This window comes from Mustela putorius, unplaced genomic scaffold (genome assembly GCF_011764305.1).
Source record: "Mustela putorius furo isolate JIRA1106 unplaced genomic scaffold, ASM1176430v1.1 tig00000698_pilon_pilon_pilon, whole genome shotgun sequence".
NCBI lineage: Eukaryota > Metazoa > Chordata > Mammalia > Carnivora > Mustelidae > Mustela > Mustela putorius.
This window is the reverse complement of record NW_025421449.1, coordinates 4,770,985-4,795,652: the sequence shown is the minus strand read 5'-3', so window position 1 is coordinate 4,795,652 and position 24,668 is coordinate 4,770,985. Positions and strand designations below refer to the sequence as shown.

The window sequence follows — 24,668 nt, the reverse complement described above, 5'->3', positions numbered from 1 at the left end:
TGAACTTTGTGGTTGTGTGAAGTGGCTATAACAGGAAATGATTCCATGGTACCAGGCTTGTATAGGGAAGGACTTGTTCTAGTTCTGGCCAAGTGGTTGCACAGGTTGTGGGTGTCACTTTACTTATTTATTTATTTATTTATATTTTTTGTGGGTTTCACTTTAAACATACAAAGACCTGTTCGTTGGAGGAGGAGCAGCTTCCTGAGGATCAGGTACGTATCTGAAGGGATGAGCTCATCCTTCTAACCAGACCTGCTCTAGACGCTGAGTGAATGTTTTCCTAATTGCAAGTCCTGCAGCTGGGAGAAGCAGGAAATGGTTGAAGCTTCAGGCAGTTCGTGAGTAGCAAAAAAATAGAAGCAGTTTTGGGACTCTTTTGAAACATGTAGCTGTGAATATCAGGTTGAAGGTGACACACATTGACACTCAGTCTTTGTCTAAGTTGAGGATTACAGTAAAGTGGTGGGTCGAGGAAAGCTTTGGTGGTTTTAACTTTAATGATTCTTTTTGAGGTGACTTAATAATTTATTTTTCATACTGTCTTGTTTGATTTTGCTGCTTTAGGAAATAAGAGTTCTGGGGTCTCCTTTTTAATTTCCAGAGATGGACATTTTTTTCTTTATGACTTTTTTGAGCTTCAGTGGATGGGACTTGTCCTACTTTTGGAGTCTGCTGTGCTGGCTTTCAGAGCTGTATGCATTATTTTTTTTATTTTGTTTTAATTTACATATGCTATTTACTTTAAGTAAGGCTCTTTAAAATGAAATTGGTTTAGGGGTGTCTGGGTGGCTCGGTTGTACATCTGACTCTTGGTTTCAGCTTGGGTTATGGTCTCGGGGTCTTTGGATTGAGCCTGGTGTAGGGCTCCCTGCTCAGTAGGGAGTCTGCTTGAGATTTTCTCTCTCTCTACCCCTTCTCCCCACCCTCCTGCCCCATCATATACACGTGCATTCTCTAAATAAGTGAATAAATAAAGTGAAATTGGCTTAAAAAAAGAAAATATTATTATTTTCTTTTTTTCTTTTAAAAGATTTTATTTATCTATTCGACAGAGAGAGATCACAAGTAGGCAGAGAGGCAGGCAGAGAGAGAGAGAGAGAGAGAGGAGGAAGCAGGCTCCCCGCCGAGCACAGAGCCTGATGCGGGACTCGATCCCAGGACCCCGAGATCATGACCTGAGCCGAAGGCAGCGGCCTAACCCACTGAGTCACCCAGGCGCCCAAGAAATATTATTATTTTTATTAGACTTTTTACTTTGAGATAATTCTAGATTCACGTCGAGTGAGGAGAGATCTGATAACCCTCCTTTATTTTTCAAGATTTTATTTATTTATTTGACAGAGAGATCACAAGCAGGCAGAGAAGCAGGCAGAGAGAGAGGGGGAAGCAGGCTCCCTGCTGAGCAGAGAGCCCAGTGTGGGGCTCGATCCCTGGACCCTGAGATTATGACCTGAGAGCTGAAGGCAGAGGCTTAACCCAAAGAGCCACCCAGGTGCCCTAAGAGATCGGATATACTCCTTATGTGGTTTCCTGAGTAGTAACACCTGGCAAAACTATTGTACAATATATCAACCAGGATATTGACATTGATACAGTGAAAGTACAAAATATTTTCATCACCACAGTATCCATTATGTTGCCCTCTTATAGCCACACCCACTTCCTTTCTATATCCTTTCTTTAACCCCTCTCAGCCTCTAATCAAAACATCAGTTTTGGGGGCGCCCGCGTGGCTCAGTCGTTAAGCATCTGCCTTCAGCTCAGGTCATGATCCTAGGGTCCTGGGATCCAGCCTATCCAGCCCCACATTGGGCTCCTTGTTCAGTGGGGAGCCTGCTTCTCCCTCTCCCACTCCGCCTGCTTGTGTTCCCTCTCTCACTGTGTCTCTATCAAATAAATAAAAATCTCTAAAAACAAACACCCTTCCCTCCCCCGAAAATATCAGTTTCTAAGCAAGAGAATTTTTAAAAAACATTTTACTTATTTGAGAGAGAGAGAGGAAGAGGGAGCACGTACAACCTGGGGGAGGGGCAGAGAGAGGGGGAAACAGGCTCCCAGTTGAGCAGGAAGCTTGACCTAGGGTCTGTCCCAGGATACTGGGATCATGACCTGAGCCAAAGGCAGCTGCTTAACAAACTGAGCCACCCAGGCATCACTTAACCAAGAAATTTTTTGTGCAATCTTAAGTAGTTTTATATTATAAATCCATATAGCCTTAATGAAAAGAGCTCTGGACTGGGATGGAAGATTTTGGTTCACTATAGCTCTGTGACCTTGGGCAAATAATTTTAATTTCTCTGTGCTTCAGCTTCCTTATGCATAAAATGGGATAATGGTATATTAGTTTCTATCTAACCTATTTATAGGATTTTAAGAAATTGTAAAGTTCTTTAAAAAATAAGTTCTAGATACATTATTAGCAACAAGGATGATAGTTTTTTTTTTTTTTTTTTTTAAGATTTGATTTATTTATTTGACAGAGTGAGAGCAGGAACATAAGCAAGGGGAGGGAGAGAGAGTGAGCGAAGCAGGCTTCCCTCCAAGCAAGGGGCCTAATGGGGGTTGGATCCCAGGACCCTGGGATCACAACCTGAGCAAAGGCAGACACTTAACTGAGCCACCCAGGTGCCCCAGGGTGACAGATATTTTCAAACTAGAAAATAGAAAGCAAATTTTAAACCAGAGGGGTGCCTGGGTGGCTCAGGCAGGTAAGTGTCTGCTTTTGGGTCAGGTCATGATCCCAGAGTCCTGGGGTGGAGCCCTGCATTGGGCTCCGTGCTCAGCTGGGAGTCTGCTTCTCCCTCTCCTTCTGCCCCTTCCCCTCACACTTGTGCTTGCTCGCTTTCTCAAATAAATAAAATCTTTCAAAAAGTTGTAAACCAGACACTGTAGCCAGTTAAGAGTGAATGCTTTAGGGATGCCTGGGGTGGCTCAGTCTGTTAAGTGGCTACCTTTGGCTCAGGTCATGATCCCAGGGATTGAGTGCTGGAATCGAGTCCCACGTCGGGCTCCTTACTTGGCGGGAGCCTGCTTCTCCGTCTGCCTTTGCCTGCCACTCTGTCTGCTTGTGCTCTCTTTCTTTTTGACAAATAACTAATTAAATCTTAAAAAAGAAAAGAGTGAACGTTTTAAAATGAATTTAAATCTACGCTCACTTAAATTTCACAGTACTAAATTAATTGATGATCTCAGAGCCACTGTTGTTTATCTGAGAAATCATAAAAACCAAAGAGAGACAAATGTTCTGATATCCAAAAAGAAGAAAGTACTTGGAAAATTGTAAAGTGGATGTTAAATCCTGGAAAAATTATAAATGATTAAATAGATGATATGGAATACTAAATGAAAGGAATTTGTATGAGGTGATTTATCGAAAATTACTTCTATTTCGGTTCTTGAATTCTGTTACTTCTATTTAGAAGTATGAGGTAGTAGGTCAGAAAATTGTTCTAGTTATAGTCATAATCCCACACTTACACAGTTTTTTATGATGCATTTATGACTGATATGTAGTAAAATATGGCTTGGCTGATAAATTAAGTGAATGTGTACAAGATTGAATAGTTGGGCCCACTTAGATTGTTGGCTTCACCAGGAAAATCTCTGGTGGATTATTTTTGGACCTTGGGTAGAGTTAAAATTAAAAACAAAACAAAACATGTTAATTATGTAAGTATTGCAAAACTGTAGGAGTAGTTAATATGGCAGATGATGAATAAAGCCTTAAAAATTAAAGCCATGGGGACGCCTGGGTGGCTCGGTTGGTTAAGCAGCTGCCTTCGGCTCAGGTCATGATCCCAGCATCCTGGGATCGAGTCCCACATCGGGCTCCTTGCTCGGCAGGGAGCCTGCTTCTCCCTCTGCCTGCCATTCTGTCTGCCTGTGCTCGCTCTCTCCCCTTCTCTCTCTCTGATAAATAAATAAAATCTTAAAAAAAAATTAAAGCCATAGAATGAAATTGTAGGCCCAAACTGAAATTAAATTTAATAGAGATAATCTCTGTGTTTAAATTCAGAATCTCAAGTTCTGAGATTCTGAATTCCTTCTCCCTCAGGAGGAGCTGGGTAGACTCGTTAGTGTGACAGATTATCTGGAAATTTTGGTTAATTACAAATGTAGCATGAACTGGCTACGTAATGTGCTGCTAAAAACACTTGGCAGCTATATTATTAGAAGTTTATCCAGGTCACAAAAGTATTGGTTCCAGTGTATTTTTGTACTAGGTTGGAAACACATTTTTCCATGTTTGTTTAAATGGACACTGGCAAAAGTTGAGAGCACTCCAAGAAAGGCAGGCAGAATTGTAAATGGTCCGAAAGCCATTTATATAGGAAACTTTGGGGACTTGTGGAAGGTAGTGTTGATAAGTTTTAAAACTGCAATTATAATAAAACACCCATAATCCCATCATCCAGAATTAACTGCTCTTATCTGTTCTTTTAGAAATATAAAAAATTGAGATAAAGCCAAAACCCGACTTTCCTCCTTCTTCCTACAAGGAACTCTGTCTTATTTTTATCAAGGTAACACATCTCCGTAGTTTCAAAAATTCAAATAGTATTATATGCTTAGAAGGAAAAATAGCAGTTATCCCACCTCTGGAGGAAACCGTAGTCATATATCTTAAATATATATATATTTTTTAAGATTTTATTTATTTATTTGAGAGGTAGAGATTGCACACAAATGGGGGGCGGAGGGAGAGGGAAAAGGAGAAGCAGACTGAGCAGGGAGTCTGATACAGGACTGGGAAGGACCCTGAAATTGTACTTGAGCTGAAGGCAGATGCTTAACTGACCGAGCCACCCAGGTGCCTGGATCTTAAATATTTCTAATAGCATAGTCGTAACACTTGCTTTTAAAAAATATTAAACCTGTATACAGTGCCATAGAAGATGAGTGTTTGGTTCTTTTAAATGCATATATGTCTTTTCCCTTATATTCTCAATATGGTTATGTAATTTTGGGGGGCTAAATCATTATTTTTTTATTTTACACAAATATTGAACCTGAGCTATATAATGTATAATGATTATAATTATTTTCTCATACAACTTTTAATTTTCCTTAGGCATAATTAATTACCTTGCTTTTTTTACTTGCTCAGCTTTCAAAGTTCAGCTTACTAAATTATTCCCAGACTCTCAGCCAGGACCATAAGGCTCTGCCCCATTCATTCAAGTCCAATAGATAATTTATAATTATTTTTTAACCCTTAGAGATCTACTTTGTATATTCTGTATATTCTATATTCTGCTCTAGCATGGGTTGGTTGGTTCTATAGATCTCACCCTGGGATTTCCTTTTACTATCCTCCTGGGAATTCTGTTTCCTGAATTACTTGTCATTTTCTTTCTTGCTTCTCCAGAACCTCTCTGAGAGTTAAAATTTATGAGAATTAAATTTTTTGAAATCTTGCATATTTGAAAATGTTTTTATTCTATCCTCGATATAAAAAATAATACTCTATTTAATAGAATTTTCTGTTGGAAATAATTTCCTCATTATTTAAAGGTATTGCTATTTTCTTCCTGTGTTGCCCATGAAAAGTCTAATATTCTTTTTATTTTATTTTTACAAAAACAAATGGTAGTTTTTAAAAATAAATAAAAATATATAATTTTTAGGAATACAGACTGGGCATTTGCAATATGTTTACTTCAGAAGCCTACAGAAAATGTATTGTTTTTATATGCACATTTCTTTTTTTTTTTTAAAAGATTTTTTTATTCATTTGTTAGCGAGAGAGAGTGAGCACACAGAGGGAGAGGAAGAAGCAGACACCCCACTGAGCAGGGAGCCCAGATATGGGACTTGATCCCAGGACCCTAGGATCATGACCTGAGCTGAAGGCAGACACTTAACTGACTGAGCCACTCAGGTGCCCCTGTATGCACTAATTCTTATGAAGGAATTGGGATCTGACCATTGAGGTACTCCGTTATTATTATTTTTTTTAAAGTAGGCTCTGTGCCCAGTATATGGAGCTGGAACTCATGATTCTGAGATCAAGACCAGAGCTGAAATAAAGAGTCGGATACTTATCTGACTGAGCCACCCAGGTACCCTCCATCATTCTTGTTTTTAAACACTTTTTTTGGTTAAATATACATAACATAAAGCTTACCATTTGAACCATTTTTAAGTGTATGCTTCTGTGGCATTAAGTACATTTATATTGTTGTGCAACCTGATGTCATTCTGATTTCATTCCTTTGTATGATACCTTTTTTTCCTTCTCTCTAGATACTTACAGAATTTTCTCTTTATTCCTAGTGTTCTACAGTTTAGAATTATTTGTGCCATAGTGTGGATTTTTAAATTCATTATGGTAGGGGCTTTGTGATTCCTTTAAATTGAAAACTCATGATCTTAAAATCTGGGATATTTTTTGTACTTTTTCTTTGATATTTTCTTCTTCTCTTTTTTCTGGAAAGCCTGAATTGATTCTCTGTTTTTTAATCCATTATCTTTTCCGTTTCTTTGTCTTTATATTTTAACCAACTGAGCTACCCAGGCGTCCTTTGTCTTGATATTTTACATGTTGGGAGATGTCCTTAAATTTGTCTTTCAAATCTTCCATTGGACTTTGTATTATTTCTTGGTTTAGAGATGCAAAATCTTACCTTTCTGAGAAATACATTTTAGATTTTTAAGTTTTCTTATATTCTCTGGATTGTCGGTCTCCTTCAGGCTCCACCCCCCCATCCCCATTTGAGTACCATCAGCTGTATGTATTTATAGGTATTCTTTTGGGCCTGTTAATTTTCCCAGATGGAAGTCCTCTAGTTTCTTGCTGGGGGAGCTTGGTGTCTGACTACAAGTGGTTTGGTGCTGAGAGGGAGAAGAGGGATGGGGGATCTCCCCATTTAGTATATAGACTTTAACTTAATTTCCATGTGCTTTTTTAAGATTGAAATTTTTAAATTTTAAGTTTTAACTTAAAAATTGAATTTTAAATTTAGATAAAAATATATTTATTTCAGAGTGAGAGCGAGTAAGAGAGAGCATGAGAGGGGAGAAGGTCAGAGGGAGAAGCAGATTCCACATGGAGCTGGGAGCCCAAAACGCAGAAGGCAGTTGATTAACCAACTGAGCCACCCAGGCACCCCATTTAACTTCTTATACACATTTTTTAATTGCTTTTCCATTTTTAAGTTCCACCCCACATTCCCTCCTGCAAAGGGTGCCAATCCTGAGCCTTCCCTGGGTTCTGTAGTAGGAGTATGTATGCTTTTGTTTGCCAACATTTACCCTCTGGTTCTTTCTCTGGTATGTTAATCAATTACCGCACATTTATCTGCTTTCCAGCTTCTAAAATTTTGTGTAAATTCTTCCCCTGTTTTCAGTTACTTTGTCTTTATGGATTTTTACCTTTTGTATTCCTTTACTCTTATTTTTGGTGGAGAATTAAATTAGAAGGGTGTGGAGGTAAATTATTTAATTAATATATTTAAGTAGAAATGCAATCCATTTCTTATAATTTTGTGTATGTATAAAATGTATCCACATCTAATGTATAGTAGTGCTTTATGTGTTTTGGAAATTTTACATAAATGGGAGTGCCTGGCTGGCTCACTCAATAGAGCATACAGCATGTGACTCTTGATCTCTAGTTGATCCCCATGTTGGGTATAGAGATTACTTTAAAATATTTAAAAATAAGGGGCTCCTGGGAGCTCAGTTGGTTAAGTAACTGCCTTTGGTTCAGGTCATGATCCTGGAGTCCTGGGATCGAGTCCCACATCGGGCTCCCTGCTTGGCAGGGAGTCTTCTTCTCCCTGTGACCCTCTCCCCTCTCATGCTCTCTCTTGCTCTCAAATGAATGAATAAAATCTTAAAAAAAATATTTTAAAATAAAAAAAATAAAAATTTTATATGAATGGGGGTGCCTGGCTGCTCAGTCAGTAGAGCATGCAACTCTTGATCTTGGGGTTCAGAGTTCAAGCCCCATGTTTGATGTAGAGATTACTTAAAAAGATAAAAACTTAAAGAGAATTTTTACATAAGTGGACTATTTTAGGGATAACTCTACAACTTTTCCCCTTAGCATTATATTGAGATTGAATAGATCTAGTTTAAATAGATCTAGTTCATTTTTGAATGCTACATAGCAATAAATCTTAAGATTGTAATATATTGTATTTTCTTTTGATGAGCATTTAGATTGTTTTTGTTTTCCTCTAATAAAGATATGTGTGAGAATTTTTCTAAGCTATGATGAGAGGTGAAATTGCTAGGTTACTTATCTATTGCTGCATAACAAATTACCTCAAAATTTAATGACTTAAAACAATTAATATTTGGGGGCACCTGGGTGGCTCAGTGGGTTAAAGCCTCTGCCTTCGGCTCAGGTCATGATCCCAGAGTCCCGGGATCGAGCCCCACATCGGGCTCTCTGCTCAGCGAGGAGCCTGCTTCTCTCCCACCCGCCCCGCCTGCCTCTCTGCCTACTTGTGATCTCTGTCAAATAAATAAATAAAATCTTAAAACAAAAACAAAATAAAAACAAAAACAATACATATTTGTTATCTCATGTTTCTATGGGTCAGGATTCAAGGTGTGTGCTACCCTATGACCCAGCAATTGCACTACTAGGTATTTACTCCAAAGATACAAATGTAATGATCCAAAGGGACACTTGCACCCCAGTCTTTATAGCAGCAATGTCCACAATAGATAAACTATGGAAAGAGCCCAGCTGTCCTTCAAAAGATAAATGGATAAAGAAGATATGGTGTGTTTGTACACATACACACACACACATATACACATATGCCCGCATACACTGGAATAAAACTCAGCCATCAAAAAATGAAATCTTGCCATTTGCATTGATGTGAATGGAACTAGAAGGTACTATGCTAAGCGAAATAAGTCAATCAGAAAGACATCATATGATCTTATATGAGGAATTTAAGAAACAAAACAGGGGTGCCTTGATGGCTCAGCTGGTTAAACATCTGCATTTGGCTCAGGTCATGATCCTAGAGTCCCAGGATCAAGCCTGTGCAGTGGGGAGTCTGCTTCTCCTTCTGCCCCTCACCCTGCTCATGCTCTTTCTCTCTCTCTCAAATAAGTAAGTAAAACCTTTGGGGGGGAAAAAAAAAAACAAAAACAAAATAGAGGGTTATAGGGGAAGGGACAAAAAAAATGAAACAAGACAAAATTAGAGAGGGAAACAAAATGTAAGAGACTTAATCATAGGAAACAAACAGGATTACTGGAGGGGTGGGGGATGGGAAGATGGAGTAACTGGATGATGAACATTAAAGAGTGCACTTGATGTAATGGGCACTGGGTGTTCTATGCAAGTGATGAATTACTGACCTCTACCTCTGAAACTAATACTATGTTAATAATTGAAAGAAGTTCACTTATTTGAATGTGGAAAAAAATAAAGTTCTTAAGTTTTTTTTTTTTTTTTAAAGATTTTATTTATTTATTTGACAGACAGATCACGAGTAGGCAGAGAGGCAGGCAGAGAGAGAGAGAGGAGGAAGCAGGCTCCCTGCTGAGCAGAGAGCCCGATGCGGGACTCGATCCCAGGACCCTGAGATCATGACCTGAGCCGAAGGCAGCGGCTTAACCCACTGAGCCACCCAGGCGCCCAGTTCTTAAGTTTTGATTACAAAAAAAAGAGGAATCAAAGAGTGTCTCTCATAGTTTGCAATCAGGTTGTTAGCTAAAGTTTTGGTTTCCTCTGAAGATTGAGCTGGGGGAGGATCTGCTTCCAAGTTCTCTGATGTGATTATTGGCAGGACTCAGTTCCTCATGGGTTGATTGACTGAGGGCCTTCCTTCGTTGCTGGTTTGTTGGCTAGAGGCCTTTTTCGGTTCCTTGCCTTGTAGGACTCAACACAGAGCAGTTTAAAACACCACACCTGGCTTCCATGACAGTGAAGAAGACAGAAGCCAAAGTCTGTAACCTAATTTTGGTAATGACATCCCAATCACCTTTCCTGTATTCTGTTTATTACAAGTAAATCACCAGGTCCAGCCTGTATTCCAAGAGTGGGGATTACACAAGGGCATAAATAAGGTTGTGTACCACACTGAGTCATAGTCATACTAGAATATTTAGCCTGAAAGAGGTGATTAAGGGAACATAAGAATTTTGTCTTACATATTTGGAATGCTTATGTAAAGAGGAGATAGTAGATCTGCTTACTTTTAGATCAGAGATTGAACTTAGAATGGTGAGTGTAAATTAGAATCTGTCTTAGGGTGAGGGGGGCTTGGTTGAGCATCTGACTTTTAGTTTCAGCTCAGGTCATGATCCTCATTGGTTGTGAGATTGAGCCCCGTGTGGGGCTCCCCAGTCATCAGGAATTCTTCTTGAAATTTCGCTCCTTCTGTTCTTCCCCCAGCTTGTGTGCACGTGTATACTCTCTCAAATAAATAAATAAATCTTCTAAAAAAATTTGCTGCCTTATGGGATAATGTACTCTCTGTTCTTGAACATATTCTGGCAGAGGCTGTGACCCCTTATAAAAAGGATTATAAAAAGTGTTCTTGCATTAGGTTAGAAAGCTAAGTATATGCTCTTTAAAGATTCTACTCGTAAGATTCTATAATTATAAATGAATGAGTTTTAAACTGTTCGTATTTGAATAGTCTGTTCAGGGAGAAGTGTATAAAAATACATGTGCATTTGTACATTTGAGGTTTTATTTATTTATTTATTTATAAGTGAGTCAGTATTGAACTTTTTTTTTTGCTTCTTTTGTAAATAACTTCTTTCCATTTAATGCAGATATTTTAGAATTTTAAAAAAATTATTTATTTATTTACATATGAGAGAGAGAGAGAGGCAGAAGCAGACTCCCCAAGGAGCAGGGAGCCTGATATGGGATTTGATCCCAGGACCCTGGGATCATGACCTGAGCCAAAGGTAGACACTTAACCATCTGAGCCACCCAGGTGCCCCTGAGGTTGATTTAGAAGACCGGGCTAAAGAAATGAAATCTTGCCATTTGCAATGACATGGATGAAACTAGAGGGTATTAGGCTGAGCGAAATATGTCAATTAGAGAAAGACAATTATATGATCTCCCTGATAGGAGGAATTTGAGAGGCACAGAGGGGGGTTTGGAGGGTAGGGAAGGAAAAAATGAAACAAGATGGGATCGGGAGGGAGACAAACGGTAAGAGACTCAATCTCACAAAACAAACTGAGGGTTGCTGAGGAGAGGGTGGTTAGGTTATGGACATTGGGGAGGGTATGTGATGTGAGTGCTGTGAAGTGTGTAAGCCTGATGATTCACAGACCTGTACCCCTGGGGCAAGTAATACATTATATGTTAATAAAAATAATAATAATAAAAAAAGAAGACTCAGGCTAAGAAGGTAAGAGGAGAGCTATAAATTTATACTTTTAATTACTGAAAAAAAAATCAGTGTTCATATCCTATTTTTATTTTATATTCCTTTGGCTACTCTAGGATGTTTACTAATACAATTCTTATTTTAAAATGTTAGAAGTGACTCTTTTTTTCTTCCAGCAAAAAATTATTTTTATTGTAAAAAAAATAGAAAATACAAATGAGGAAAAAATAAGAGGTAAATACCCTATAATATTCCTGCCCAAAGATTATATTAACTATATTAATATGATATAATGACATATAATCTCTTAGACCTTTTTTTTTTTAAAGATTTTATTTATTTATTTGACAGAGATCACAAGTAGGTAGAGAAGCAGGCAGAGAGAGAAGAGGAAGTAGGCTCCCCACGGAGCAGAGAGCCTGATGCGGGACTCCATCCCAGGACCCTGGGATAATGACCTGAGCCGAAGGCAGAGGCTTTAACCCACTGACTCACCGAGGTGTCCTCTCTCTGACCTTTTAATTTAATATGCACACACGCACACGCGCGCACACACACACACACACGTTGTTGGTGGTAGTATGTTCTATAACATCATCGTGAACACTGAATGAGTACTGAATTATTGCTCCTAGAACAAATACGGATTAGGTTCCTGTGTACCTCTGGTTATATTTTCATTAACTGATTAATCCCTAAATTCATTTTATGTGTGTGGTTTAAAGAGATCTTTTTTTTTTTTATTTTTTTGAAGAGTTTTTTTTTTTTTAATATATTTTTGAGAGAGACAGTGCATGCGTGAGCGAGTGTCCAAGAGTGGGAGGAGGGGCAGTGGGAGAAGCAGGCTTCCTGCTGAGAAGGGAGGCTGATGTGGGACTTGATCCTTGGACTCTGGGATCATGACCTGAGCCAAAGGCAGATGCTTGACTGAGCCTCCCAGGTACCCTAAGGACATGTTATTTAATATATATTATTAATTTATTTATGTTGAACTCACAACAGATAGCCCTGTAATTTATGCCTGAATGAATGTATATAACATGTATTATATCCAGAAGGCACATCACAGCCTTCTTAGAAACACTGGATAGCACTTTAGCTCTATGCTTGGAAGTCATTTTGAACAGGAATCACCCAACCAAGAATACAAAAATATGAAGAATGTAACACCACACCACAAAAAAGGACTTTTTTTAATAGTATGAAAGCTGAACCAAGAAGGCCAAGCATTTCATTGTCTAGTTTGACCTTGATTGGGAGTGTGCATTTCAGGCAACTCAAAATCTTTACCATTCTGTATATGTCCATTGACCAGAGAATTGCTGCAAATATTGATTTTGGGGTGACAAATGTATTTTGACAAGTAGGCAAATTTGTGCATACAGAATCCATGAATAATGAGGACTGACGTGTGTGTATGTAGTGGCTTCTGTTTTCCTTTTTTTCCCCAAAGATTTTATTTATTTATTTGACAGATCACAAGTAGGCAGAGAGGCAGGCAGAGAGAGAGGGGGAAGCAGGCTCCACGCTGAGCAGAGAGCCTGATGCGGGGCCCGATCCCAGGACCCTGAGACCATGACCCGAGAGAAGGCAGAGGCCTAACCCACTGAGCCACCCAGGCACCCCTCCATTTTGTTTAATTATATAATTATATAAGAAAGAAGTAATTACATAAGAAAAGTAATTTTGAAAGTACTGTTAAAATTTGCTCCTTTCACCTAACATTCTAACCTTTCAACAAGTATTTATGTCTTGCCCACTGTGTATCCACATAGTGTTCTAGACTCTGGAGATGCCATAGCAAACAAAACTGACAAAGTGTCTGCCTCAGGGAGCTTACATTCTAATAGAGAAGGTATTCTTCTACCAGTACTTCTGTCTACTAGATAGAAGTACTATCTGGTAGTGTTAAGTACAACAACAGCAAAATAAAGCAAGGTAAAGAGATAGGGTGGCAAGTGGTCATTTTAGTTTTAAAAATTTATTTTTTCATTGAAGTATAGTTGAAATAGGTAGTAATTTTAGATGAAGGGAAGTCCCTTTGAGGAGGGTAATATTTAAGTCAAGACCAGAATGAAATGAAGGTTCAGACTATAGAAAGAGCTAGGGAATAGATTTTCAGAGGAGAGAGATTAGCAAGTGAAGAAGTCTTGAGATGAGAAGTTACTTGAAATCTTTGAAAAATAAAGGGCAAAGAGCAGTAAAGATGAAATTGTTAAGAGAAGTAGAAGCTGGATCATGAGAATTTTAAAATAAGGAATCTAGATTTTATTCAGAACGTATCGGGAAGACAATGTAATTACACTGATTTATTAAAGATTATTCTAGTTGCTGTGTAGAGTGACTGATTATAATGGAAGCAAGGGAGACCGAATAGAAGGCTATTGTAGTAGTATTCTAGGCAGTAGATAGAGGTGGCTTTGTCTTGGATGGTAACAGCGGAGGTGGTAAGAAGGGATATGTTTTGATAGTAGCACCCATAAGATTTGCTGATGGTTTGGTGAGATGTTAGGGAAGCAAGGAAGTCAAGCATGGCTCCAACTTTAGCCAGAACAAGTGAGTGAATGGTAGTACTATTTACTGAGATATGGAAGAGTATGGAGTAGCTGACTGGGGTGTACTTGGTGAGAATTAAGTTTTTTTTTCTTTAGGACATGTTAAGTTCGAGATACCTGGTAGACAACCAAGTGGTGATACTCAGTAGAAAGTTGAATGTACATGTCTGGACCTCAGGGGAAGAGAATGGATCTGGAGCTTAAGGGTATGATGTTTATGTGTTTATGATGTTATGTGTTTATGTCAGTAAATATTCATCTACAACATATTTTTTTATGATTGAGTCATGCTCCTGACAGCAAGCCCTCTTGGTCAACTATAGAACCCTGACAGTTAAAACTAGAAATAGACAAGACCACTTAATTCATGTTCAAACTAAACCCTGTTGTGTTTATTTTTTATGGTACTTTGTTAATGCATTGACAGAGATGTTTGCAGTGACCAAAACATTCCAACCAGCAGACCAGAAAAGCCTTGATAGCAACAGAATGCCTAAAAGACCACACCCCACTACATTCCCTTCCCTGCCTGTAATTACCATTGAACACGTATGGACCTTCACCCATGATCACGTGCTCTCTGCCTGCTCTCTCATGCTGCCTCCCTTAACCACCCTCTGTAAAAATCTAGGTGTTCATCTTGCTGGCAGAGATACTGGTTGGTAAGGCTTGAGGCTGCCACCTCCCCCAGTTGCCAGCACTTGAAGAAAATCTCTCCCTTTCTCTTTTCCAAGCCCTCATCTCTTGAGCTAGTGACTTCTCTTGGGGTGAGTTTATCCAAATTTGTTTGGCAACATTCTGGGAAACCCATCCAGGAGCTGTGTCTTCAGTTTGTCCAGTCTGCTTGAGGTTCTTTGGGATGGGGCATTTGGCTACAGTAGCACTCTAGGGCTTACGTGTTTGTTTCCTGAGTTAGTGGCTATGATAGGCCATTCTGTAACATTCCGTTGTATTTAAATGTACTGTATTTTTTTTTTTTAAAGATTTTATTTACCTGAGAGAGAGAGAGAGAGCATGAGAGGGGAGAGGGTCACAGGGAGAGGCCAACCTCCCCGCTGAGCAGGAAGCCTGATGCAGGACTCGATCCTAGGACTCCAAGATCATGATTTGAGCTGAAGGCAGTCACTTAACCAACTGAGCCCAGCCAGGTGCCTCTTTATGTACTGTATTTTGTGATGAGTAATTTTGTAAGTCCATATTTTAAACCAATTCCTGTAGGGTATTTGCAGTGCAGTTTTGACATTAATGAGAATTAGCTCTATTTATTTTTTTATTTTATATATTTTTAAAGATTTTTATCTATTTTACAAACAGAGATCACAAGTAGGCAGAGAGACTGGCAAAGAGAGAGGAGGAAGCAGGCTCCCTGTGGAGCAGAGAGCCCGATGTGGGGCTCGATCCCAGGACTCTGGGATCATGACCTGAGCCAAAGGCAGAGGCTTTAACCCACTGAGCCACCTAGGCGCCCCGAATTAGCTCTATTTATGCCAGTTAAGGGCATTGTCCCTCACAAGACTTTCTGCATTTGAGATGCCAACTACAAGTTCAGGAATCTCCAGGCCATCTGTATTTCTGACCAAATTCAGGAGTTCTGAGCCCCTCAGATTTGATAATTCACTAGAACAACTCGTAGAACTCAGGAAAGTGCTGTTCTTAGGATTACAGTTTTATTATAGCAAAAGGTTACACATTTGAACCAGCAAAAGGGAGAGATGCATAGGGCAAGGTCTGGGAGATTCGCAAAAGCAAAGCTTCTGTGTCCTCAGGATGTGTCACCTTCCCAGCACATTGATGTGTATTACTAACCAGAGAAGCTCACCAACTCTGTGTTCACAGTTTTTACTAGGATTTCATTAGGTAGACAGGAGTGATTGAATCATTGGCTGTATGTTTGAACTCTGTCTTCAACCTGTTTATATTCCCCAAAGGTCAAGCTAATATCATGTGGCTCAGTGCATCAATCCTTTAATCATATAGTTGGTCTTTCCAGAATGGGCATCCCTCATCTTGAAACTAGGGGCCCAATGTCAGTCACTTGGTTAGCATAAACCCAATGTGGCTGGAAGAACCCACCTTAAATAACACAGACACTCCTATCAGTTGGGAAATTCCAAAGGTTTAGAGGCTTACCTCACAGGAACCAGGCACACAGACCAGTCAAATTCTTTATTATACAATAGTGTTAAAACCCAATTAAGTTATTACATCCTTTGGAAAACCTTACTTAGACTTTCCAAGGGCCTTTGTTCACATCTCTGTTACAGTTTTTTTTTTCCTCTCATTAGTGAACCCTTTGAAGGTCCCCTGATTTTAGTCATCTTTGTACCTCAAATATTAGCACTATATCTGGCTTACAGTAGTAAGTAGGCTCAGTAAGTATTTAATGAGTTAAAATATTTAAGCTATAGTTCATAAGAGGAGAAGTTCAGTGTAGAATTCTCTTATTAGAATTTCAAAGGTCAAATAGAATCAGTGGTCTCACTTCATTTCTCTTATTCCATTCATCACCATTTGCTCTACTTTAACATTTTTATATCTTTTTAATGTGGACATCAAATATACAAAAGAGAAAAGGAGATTTTGCTTTTTTTTTTTTTAAAGATTTTATTTATTTGAGAGAGATCACAAGTAGACAGAGAGGCAGGCAGAGAGAGAGAGAGAGAGGGAAGCAGTCTCCCCACTGAGCAGAGAGCCCAATGTGGGACTCAATCCCAGGACCCTGAGATCACAACCCGAGCCGAAGGCAGTGGCCAAACCCACTGAGCCACCCAGGCGCCTGGAGATTTTGCTTTTTAAAATAATATATCAATAGTATTTAAAGAACAACCTTTTCTAATGCATTTAAAATATACCAAATTTCTACTTACACAGTTTATAGAGACTGCATTGTCATATAAGTATTATCATGCTGAACCTCAGAGAATCTTTATGTTTCTTTCTGATATTAAGGATGGATAAGTTCTGGGGCACCTGCGTGGCTCAGTTGTTAAGTGGCTGCCTTCAGCTCAGGTCATGATCCCAGGGTCCTGGGATCAATCCCCATATTGGGCTCCTTGCTCAGTGGGAAGCCCGCTTCTCCCTCTTCCACTCCCTCTGCTTGTGTTCCCTCTCTTGCTGTGTCTTTCTCTGTCAAATAATAAATGGATTCTTTAAAAAAAAAAAAAAAGATGAATAAGCTCTAATGTCTTCTAGTGTGCCCTATCTGTGCATAGGTAGAGAGTACTTAGTAAAAATGGAATAATATTCCCTAAACCACTCTGTATTAAGATAAATATAAATATAAATACACACATGCATGCACACACATATTACCCAAAGTGTATTTATGGGATGGTTTCCCACTCATCTTGATTCAGGGTGCTTTTAATTTTTTTTTTTAAATTTATTTTAAGGGGCGCCTGGGTATCTCAGTGGGTTAAGCCTCTGTCTTTGGCTCAGGTCATGATCTCAGGGTCCTGGGATCAGAGCCCTGCATCGGGCTCTCTGCTCAGCGGGGAGCCTGCTTCTCCCTCTCTCTCTGCCTGCCTCTCTGCCTACTTGTGATTTCTGTCTCTGTCAAATAAATAAATAAAAATCTTTAAACAAAAATTTATTTTAATATATTTATTATTTGTTTTAAATAATGACAATTTAAAATAGTGACACCAACAAAGCCAGCATCACTATTTAAAATGTTTAGCATAACCAGAACTCTGCTGAGAAATGTAAGATTATAAAATTCATAGTTTTTAATTCATCCATCAAATATTAATTAAACATATAAAATATTCGAGATACAACATTAAGCCCTGGGGACTCAAAGATTAATACAGCATGATCCCTAACATTAAGAAGCTTATAGCTTTTGGGGCAAGACACAACATTCATCAGATCACTGAACAATGTTAAGGTAAGAGATTAATGCAGTGCTATGGGGTGCTTACCACGAGTGTGAATATAGCCTGGAGACCTTCCTGGAGTGGAGTGGTGGTGCGTGAAAGTGGGCATAGATGCTTTGCAAACTATAAATACTATGCAAATATAGGCAAGTATTATTGATATATGTTCTTACCAAAGAGTTCCGCCTATAGGAAAAGACAGTTAAATAGTCTGAAGTGGAAAATGATTACTCATTTTTGCTAAGACTTATACACTTTTTCCTTGATTGGAGCTGCTAAAATACTACCTGGTGACTAGTGTTAAGGGAATGTCCAGAAAAAACAAAAACAGAAAAAATTACTGGTGCATTTAGCATAGAATTTAACTTTTAAATCATGTGGCCCCGGGCTGTACATTGTAGGTATTAGATAATGTATATTCAGTGACAGTCACAAACTTGGTCATTGCTTCCAAATAAAATTAAGACCTTAATTCCATAAGGGTGATTTTAGTTCTGGTTTTAGTTCTGATTTTAGTGTGTACTAAACTCCTGTTTGTGCATGGCCAAAGATGGTACTGATTTTGTAGCATCCTGGACACTTCACATCCACCCATGAAGTAGGAATTGGGGCTCTGCATGAGGCACTTCTTGTGCTTACTCTTCTCTTCCTTCAGGGATGGGTGGAGGAGGTCCTCTCATTGGGAGGTAGTCACCACTGGAAAGCAAAAAACAAAAGCAAAAATAAAAATGAAAACAAACCTAATGTCTTTATCTAGGCTGGTTCGTATGAGATAGTATTTCACTGGGATGTATCCTTTTTGGAGTAGTAGAGACACAAGAAATTATTTGCATGAGATTTATTTTTTCTCTATTACATAATTTTCTTTTTCTTTTTGTTTAGAATTTAAAAAACATTTTTGAGAGAGACACACAAAGAAAGTACCAGCCAGGTGAGGGGCAGAGGGAGAAGTAGGCTCCCTGCTCAGCTGTAAGGCTGGATCCCAGGACCCTGAGATCATGACCTGAGACAAAGGGAGATGCTTAACCATCTGAACCACCTAGGCACCCCGTTACATAATTTTTCATTTGCATGAGATTTAAAAAATTTAAGAAATCTGATTTTTATTAAATTCCTATCCTTTTTCCATAAGCTTTTAAACACATTATTTAGAACAGTTTTTACCGATTTTAACTGATTTTTATTAAATTCTTATCCTTTTTTCATAAGCTTTTTTTTTTTAAGATTTTATTTATTTATTTGAGAGAGAATGAGTGAGAGAGAGCATGAGAGAGGAGGAGGTTAGAGGGAGAAGCAGACTCCCCAAGGAACTGAGAACCCGATGCGGGACTCGATCCTGGAAGTCCGGGATCATGACCTGAGCCAAAGGCAGTCGCTCAACCATCTGAGCCACCTAGGCAACCTTTCATAAGCTTTAAAACATGTTTTTTAGAACAGTTTTAGATTACAGAAAAGCTGAGATGATAGTATGGAGTTCTCTATTTCCTCATCCAGTTTTCATTATTATTATTTTTTTAAAGATTTTATTTATTTGACAGACAGAGATCACAAAGCAGGCAGAGAGGAGGAAGCGGGCCCCCTGCCAAGCAGAGAACCCGATGTGGGGCTCGATCCCAGGACCCTGAGATCATGACCTGAGCTGAAAGCAGAGGATTAACTCACTGAGCCACCCAGGCGCCCCCAGTTTTCATTATTACTAACATCTTAGAGTTATTGCAGTTAATGAATCAATATTGGTACATTATTATTAAACACTTCACATTTCCTTAGCTGTTATCTTATGTCTTTTCTTTGTTCCAGGCTCCCATCCAGGATACTGCATTAATTTAGTAGTCATGTCTCCTTAGGCTCTTCTTGGCTGTCACAGACTTTCCTTGTTTTTGATGACCTGATAGTTTTTAGGAGTACTAGTGAAGTATTTTTAGGATGCTTCTCTTCTGGAATTTGTCTGATGATGTTCTCATAATTAGACTGGGGTTGTGGGTTTTGAGGTGTGTTAACCTTATTTTTTTTTAAAAGAGATTTATTTTTTTGATAGACACAGCAAGAGAGGTAACAAGAGCAGGGGGAGTGGGAGAGGGAGAAACAGGCTTCTTGTAGACCAGGGAGCCCGATGCAGGGCTGGATCCCAGGATTCTGGGATAATGACCTGAGCTGAAGGCAGATGCTTAATGACTGAGCCACCCAGTTGCCCCTGGGTGTGTTAACCTTAGAAATAAAACAGTCTTACCAGTAACACTGTTTATTATACTAGCAAAAATGCTTTTACTTGGGAATAACAGAGAATTGCAATTCAGGCTATGCAAGCTATGGCAAAGCCATAGGCAAATCTCACAAAGGAGTGGAACCTTATTTTAATGGAGAAAGAGGAAGTTGGGAGGGTTTGTTTTGAACAAAAGTCCATTGGAGAAAAGCAAGAGTGTAGGGTGATTTTTCAAAGCCTGAGTTGCAGAATTAGTAGATTTTTAAAATATGAGACGCAGTCTACATCGTTCTCTGTTGGGACCTTTAGTTGACAATTCTTTTCCAGTGATGATGATTCTGTTGTATTTGTAATTGACAGTTTTTCCTGTAATTGATATTGAGTGGTACAGCTCCCCCTTCCAGCCTCCCCTTCTAGCATCTAGAGTCCACTTTATTTTTTTTTTTAAGATTATTTATTTATTTATTTGACAGAGAGAGAGATCACAAGTAGGCAGAGAGGCAGGCAGAGAGAGGGGGAAGCAGGCTCCCCGCTGAGCAGAGAGCCCGATGCGGGACTCGATCCCAGGACCCTGAGATCATGACCTGAGCCGAAGGCAGGGGCTTAACCCACTGAGCCACCCAGGCACCCTAGAGTCCACTTTAGTGAGGTTTCCCTTTTTTAGTTTTCACAAGTGGAAGATCACAGATACAGTGCTATTCTTATCACATCATATCAAGGGTATATATTATCGACATGATTTATCATTGTTGATAATGATCTTAATCACTTGGCTGAGGTTGTCAAGTTTCTCTGCTAAAGTTAGTCTCCCCCTTCCCTTTTTCTATGCTTTACTTTTTTTTTTTTTTAAGAGAGAGCGTGGGGGAGGGAGAGAGAGAATCTTAAGCTAGCTCCACACCCAATGCAGAGCCCAGCATGAGGCATGATCTTTTTTTTTTTTAAGTTTTTTTGTCAGAAGAGAGAGAGGGAGAGAGAGCGAGCACAGGCAGACAGAATGGCAGGCAGAGGCAGAGGGAGAAGCAGGCTCCCTGCTGAGTAAGGAGCCTGATGTGGGACTCGATCCCAGGATGCTGGGATCATGACCTGAGCCGAAGGCAGCCGCTTAACCAACTGAGCCACCCAGGCGTCCCAGCATGAGGCTTGATCTTATGACCCCAACATCATGACTTCAGCTGAATCAGGAGTCGGATGCTTGACTGACTTAGCCACCCAGGTGCCTGTCCATGCTGTAGTTTTTGGAACAAGGGCTCCATGCACTTAAGGAGTGGGATTTATTGTCCTTATCTTTCCAGGGGGGAGTAGCTGATAAATTATCTGGAATTCTTCTGCAAGGGAAATTTGTTCTTCTCCATTTGTTTATTTAATTATTTCCTTATTATCACTATGAACTCATAGATTCTTATTTTATACTTTATATTTTATACTTTATTTTATTCTTTTTTTTTTTTTAAGATTATTTATTTATTTATTTGACAGACAGAGATCACAAGCAGGCAGAGAGACAGGCAGAGAGAGAGGAAGGGAAGCAAGCTCTCTGCTGAGCAGAGAGCCTGACACGGGGCTCGATCCCAGGATCCCGGGATCATGACCCAAGCTGAAGGCAGAGGCTTAACCCACTGAGCCACCCAGGCGCCCCTACTTTATTTTATTCTTATTTTATACTTTAGATTTGGCTTTTGGAAGCTCATTCCGTTTGTCTTCTGTGTTCCTTTTGGATACCTCTGTCAATTTAGGATTTTTGTTTTGTTTTTTACCATTTCCTTAGTTTCTGACATAACAAGATGCTTGGGCTTATCTTGTGTATTTCCTTTGCAGTCCTGGAATCAGACATTTCTCCAAGAAAACTGGGTTTATTTCGTTGGAGAGTGGTATTAGAAACTAAGATCTTGTCTCTTGGTGTGCTTGTTACAGCTGGTATGTCATTGATTCTAAGCATTCTTAGCTGACAGAATAAGTCAATATATACACATACATATGTATACTCATACATATAGATCTATAAATATTTCTAGATGTAACCATCCATATTTTTATTAGGTGAAACACAAGTTCATATTCTAATTCTAATCCGTTACCACATGGATCGTTTTAGCCTTTTCTTCCTGCTTATCTTTAATCTCCCATTCTAAAAGCGAGAAACCTTCTACCATCCACCATTCAGTTACCTAATTGTCCAGGTTCAGTATACATGTATAGTGGTTTGAGAGTTGTTAACTTGTACACCTGTGGGAAACAGCTTTATTAGCTAGAGTACAATGCTAATGCATGGTTCCCTATCCTTTTAGTCTAAAAGAATCCAGTAATTTCCAAAGTTATGTGGGCCAATACTTTTATCCACTGTCCTCTTCAATGATGTTGTTTCATAGGTTTGTTGTATATTTTTATTATAGCAAATTTCAAACATATCAAAAATAAGGGAAAGAATATAGTGAACCACATGTACCCATCACCAGCCTCAAGAAAATTATTAAATTTGTGGTTAGTCATGTTTTATCTGTATTCCCTCTTATGCCTCCTAGTCAACATGTGATTAAGAGGGAACACAAGCAGGGGGAATGGGAGAGGGAGAAGCAGGTTTCCCGTGGAACAGGGAGCTGGATGCGGAGCTAGATCCCAGGACTCTAGGATCATGACCTGAGCCAGAGGCAGATGCTTAATGACTGAGCCACCCAGGTGCCCACCCTCATTGGTTATTTTTATTTATTTATTTTTAAGATTTTTATTTATTTATTTGACAGAGAGAGATCACGAGTAGGCAGAGAGGCAGGCAGAGAGAGAGAGGAGGAAGCAGGCTCCCTGCTGAGCAGAGAGCCCGATGCAGGACTCAAGTCCAGGACCCTGAGATCATGACCTGAGCCGAAGGCAGCGGCTTAACCCACTGAGCCACCCAGGCGCCCCCTCATTGGTTATTTTGACGTAAATCCTATGTATATTATTTCCTCTGTAGATATTCCCAAATGCGACTTAACCATAATTTAACCAGTCCCCTATTGCCAGTTTTTATTTATTACAAGTAGTACAACTATAAATATCCATTTATATTTAGCTTGCAACTGAAGGGTGAATTTCCAGAAGTTGAATTGTTGAGACAAAGATATAAGCTTTTAAAATTGAGAAATACTGCCAAATTAATTTTAATACTACCAAGAGTAAATGAGAATTTATCCTTCTCTGTACCTTCACCTACACTGATTTTATCCAACTTTTAAATATTTGGCAATCTGAAAAATGATATATATGTATCTTTTTTTTTTCCTTTCTTTAATTATAAATGGATAGGACATTTTCCCTATCTTTAGTGGTCTTTTTTTTTTTTTTCTTTCTGTGAACTGTGCAGTTAAATTCTTTGCTTATTTAAGAAAAGGAAATAAATTGTCACAAAGGTCCAATTTCTTTTCCTAAACCATTAATACTGTGCTGCCTTATCTCCTTTTTTCCCTTACTCCTAGTTCAGATTGCCAATTCAGGAGTGGTATTTATGTCCCTTCAATGAAGGTAGATACCTGCCCACTTTTTTTCTTCTGTCCTCTTTTTACCCACCAAAGGTTCTTAGTTCTCTGTTTTCTGTGAGCTGTGGATACAGATTGTCTATCGAACAGATGGGTTCTTTTTTTTTTTTTTCAAGATTTTATTTTTCTTTGACAGAGAGAGAGATTGAGAGAGAGAGATTGGGAGAGAGAGAGCATAAGCAGGGGGAGTGGCAGACAGAGGGAAAGGGAGAAGCAGGCTCCCCATTGAGCAGCGAGCCCCCAATCTTGGGGCTCCATCCCAGGACCCTGGGATCATGACCTGAGCTGAAGGCAGATGCTTAACTGCCTCAGCCTCCCAGATGCCCCTCAAACAGATGGTTTTTAAGTCCGCTTCTGAAGGAGTTTTCTAGAGAAATACGCCCAAGAATCGATAGGAAGGATTTCTACAGACATGTGGGGGTACTGTTGGTAATTGTTTAACAAAGAGGATGCCCAGGGAATATCACTTCAGCCTGCTTTGTTCATCTGTTCTTTTTTTTTCCCCAATATTTTATTTATTTATTTGACAGAGAGAGACACAGCGAGAGGGGAACACAAGTAGGGAAAGTGGGAGAGGAAGAAGCAGGCTTCCTGTGGAGTAGGAAGCCTGATGTAGGGTTTGATCCCAGGAGCCTGGAATTATGACCTGAGCTAAAGGCAGGCACTTAACAACTGAGCCATCCAGGCGGCCCTGTTCATCTGTTTTGTCTTTACATGCAAACACGAGACATGCACTCTGACTTTTGCTGCTGTGCCCTTTTGACAGCATTTTCAGCCTTCTTTTTGTCAGAGTGAATTATCTGTCTCCATGTACTTCGGACATAAGTGTACTCAATAGTACTATTGTTGGTTTCTTCAGTTAGGGAAATGGGGATTGCATTCTGTCCTGAATTAAATGACAATGTCAGAGTATAAAATGTAATGACAGACTGATTTTCTTTGCTTTTATATTCCTTAAAAACAACTGTTCAAAATCTCATACACATAGAAGTTGTTTGCCAAGCATTTGAAGCCATCTAGTTTACCAAGTGGCAGCTGCTGCTGTTTATTGGACAGAGTGTAGAAAGAGTTCTCATATGGTTCTCCCCCACAGTTTATCCTGTTATTAATTTTTTGTATTAGTATAGTTTATTTGTTACAAGTAGTGAACCAAAATTGATACATTGTTATTAGCTGAAGTCCATAGTTTATTC

The 24,668-nt window shown here is 39.2% G+C and overlaps 1 protein-coding gene across 7 annotated transcripts in view; it reads left to right on the top strand.

The window, feature by feature from the left end:
• The window catches only part of USP54 (ubiquitin specific peptidase 54), a 122,740-nt gene that overhangs the window by 10,763 nt on the left and 87,309 nt on the right, over positions 1-24,668 (top strand). The window contains exon 1 of one of the 7 annotated variants that reach the window (XM_013044264.2): positions 148-215. The exons of 3 other annotated variants lie outside the window; for them this stretch is intronic. The gene's annotated coding sequence lies outside the window, so the exon portion shown is untranslated. Of the gene's footprint in view, positions 1-147; positions 216-250; positions 342-13,972; positions 14,092-17,671; positions 17,775-24,668 lie in introns of those variants that run through there. 3 more of the 7 variants (XM_004769435.3, XM_004769432.3, XM_045083475.1) reach the window with 3 other exon arrangements.